Raw genomic sequence first — 3,419 nt, forward strand, 5'->3', positions numbered from 1 at the left:
CATTTCGGAAATTTTCTATACGATTTTAATGAGATTTTGCAGACTTGTAGAACTTTGAACGCTGATTCTCATGCTGAAATCTGGTTAAAAAGTTGGTGGCCAATTTTGAGAAATTTGCTGTCAAAATCGCCGTTTCTATGGCAAAACTCGACTCGTCAAAGGAAAAAAACAGGAGTGGGGGGAGCCGAGCCGGGGCGGACCAATAGCCGAGCTTCTTTTTGGGTCTGTACAGCTTACTCCAAACGAAGTGATTATAGACACGCAGCGTTTATATAACTAGGGGTACGCGCCGTTTAGTCTGGGCGCGTAGTGTGGCTGAGCGATGCGAATTGACATGGTTTGTGCACTTTGGACTTTGCTTGAGAAGACGAAATGTGCATCTTAAGGACTCATATTCAGTGAACTTTAGACCAGGGGTACAAATGGAAGTGATTTTCGTTATCAGAACACCAAAAACTGCTGGGATCAATGCCAAACTCGATTTAAAAATTTTGGTCCAAAATGGGTTAAAATTCGGTTAAATGTGAGTCTGGGAAAAGTTTGAAGGTCATTTTTGAGTTCAGCACACCAAAAACTGCAGGAAACAATATAAAACTCGACTTGAAAATTTTGGTCCAAAATGACCTAATTTGGGATGAAAATATAAGTCTGGAGTCGAAATGAGAGTGATTTTCGTTATCAGCACACCAAAAACTGCTGGGATCAATGTCAAACTCGATTTAAAAATTTTGGTCCAAAATTGGTCAAAATTCGGGTAAGTGTGAGTCTGGGAAAATTTTGGAAGTCATTTTTGAGTTCAGCACACCAAAAACTGCAGGAAATAATATAAGACTCGACTTGAAAATTTTGGTCCAAAATGACCTCGTTTCGGATGAAAATATAAGTCTGATGTCTAAATGGAAGTGATTTTTGCTATCAGCACTCAAAAAACTGCAAGAATCAATGTGCAATTCAATTTAAAAAATTTGACCCAAAATCGGTTAAATTTTGGGTCTGGGGACAATTTAGAAGTCAATATTGAAGTCAGCGCACTGAAAACTGCAGGGAAACGCATGACTCTCAAATTAGAAAGTTTTGCCCCAAATTGCGTAGCTCTAGGTGAAAGTGTAGGTTTGGCATTGAAATAAATGTAGCTTTTGTGACTAGTACACTGAAATCTACAAACAACTATCTAGACTCAATTTCTGTACATTCCTACACTGTCTTCATGAAGCACCCTCTGTTATCACCAATTCCCTGATGCCACACCAATGTGAATCCCTCAGTCGAGTAACATTCAATTGCCAGCATTGAATCGCTTAATTGGTTACTCGTATGATTGGGTCACTATTCGATATCTCTTTTTTCTTAACTAATGAATTCTCAATTTTATAAGTAATATCTATGAAACATTTTGTCATTCTTTCATTGTGAACCAGTGAATAAAACAATATTGATTGGCATACGTTATCACAGTTAATATTAAGAGAGTCAGTTTAGGGTAGGCTGATCTGAACCAGTTAACGGGGACCAATTATTGTCAAATCCAGTGATTCGTCATATAGAGTCCAATGCCAAGGCTACCCAAGGCTTAATGAACCGACACAATTAATCTTACTCAGGTATGCAATACTGAGTAGTACCAGTTATATTAACTTCAGTGAAGTGAAAGGAATCGTCTCATTAAATCCATTCACTAATTCACTCACCGCTCAAAACCTGAGTCGTCTCTTTGAACCCAATATCAATTCAAACTCTATTAGGATTAAATATACACAACCATACATTGATTCTATTAATAAACACATGTTAGTACTTTTGCACTCTTGTCAGCTTGCAGCATTGCAATAGAATGTATTTCTCGAGTCCAAACTAAGTATGCCTGCTAATTTCAACACAAGTTATTTGCATTTCCCTGATTTCCTCTACTATGAGAATTAAAAAAAAGAGGATGACACTATAGAAAATGAAACAAGTAGATGCCCACAATACAAAAGGTCAAAATAAAAACATTCTTTTTACACTGCTCTGTCAAAGTGCACTGACCTGAAGAAGATTCCCCTCGAAAGGGGGAGGGGGGAGAGGGGAACGAAACACGTAAATCATTTTCACGGCCATTCTCCATATTTCGCTGTGTTGATACCCTAAAAGGGTTTTAATCATTCTAGAATGTGGAAAAACTATGGCCGATCTCATTTCCAAACCCTTCTGCTCGTTATTTTGTTTTATTTGCTTATTTGCTTCTGTCCCGTATTTGAGAGCCGCGGCCGCAGGTATGAGAAATTCGTGAGTGCTGAGTGCTGCCAACCTAACCATGCTAATAACCTGATTCAAAAGTATGTTTTGAATATTTCAAACGATACTAAACAACGATTTGAAACAAACTCGTGTTGGGGGGTACTAAGGTGACGTTAAATACGAAATCTTGAAACTATAGCTACTGTAGTTGCTGAGAATCGTTGGTGAGTACAAAGTCACAGACAGACTCACGACCAGTCACTTTTCAGCGCGCCCAAACACGGCAAGGGCTTCGCTATCGCTCAGCCAAATAAAAAGCAACTTAAATACACGCGGCGTGCAAATAACGCCATTTTCATTATATACACGCAGAAAAAGCTTTTCCAGCGTGTATATAATAAAAACAGCCGTTTTTTGCACGCAGCGTGTCTGCAAGCCCCCTAAAATTATTTGCACGCTGGAAAAGCTTTTCCGGCGTGTGTATAATAAAGGAGTGTGTTATTTTTACGCAGCGTGTTTGCAACTCCCTATTTTATTATTTGCACTCTTGTTTTGAGGCCAGCTAGGAGATAGAGATGCCTAGGAGGAAGCCGACCGGGTGTGTCGCCTCGTGGTCGAGTGGGTGCGTGCCTGCATGCCACTTTTTTTGGGCCCCGGGGTTTGAAACTTGGAGAATTTTTTCAAATGATGCGTGCACATAATTTTGTGGCATGCAAGGGACACGCTGCATTTAAATAATAAATTTTATATTGCGAACACGCGGTTTGTCCTTAACTTAGGTAATTCTTATGTGCACGCCAGAAATATTTTTCAGCGTGCTTATAATTTTTCTTTGTCTTAAAGAAACGCAGCGTGCGTTTTACATTAGTAAATCTTATACACACGCTACAAATATTTTTGCGGCGTGCTTATAATCCTTTTGCTTCGTACACAAACGCAGCGTGTTTGCAACCCTTAATTTTATTATTTGCACTATCGTTATTATGCCAGCTTGGAGATAGGCCGTGGAGGAAGCCGACCGGTTGTGTCGCCTCGTGGCCGAGTGGATACATGCCTGCATGCCACTCTTTTGGCAAGGGTTCGAAACTTGGAGAATTTTTTCAAAGGATGCGTGCACATAATTTTTCGGCGACACGCGACACGCAGCGTCTGCACAACCAACGATCTATTATTCATACGCCGCGTGTCCCTTGAATGCCGAA

Source organism: Thrips palmi, unplaced genomic scaffold (assembly GCF_012932325.1).
Source record: "Thrips palmi isolate BJ-2018 unplaced genomic scaffold, TpBJ-2018v1 HiC_scaffold_18, whole genome shotgun sequence".
Taxonomy (NCBI): domain Eukaryota; kingdom Metazoa; phylum Arthropoda; class Insecta; order Thysanoptera; family Thripidae; genus Thrips; species Thrips palmi.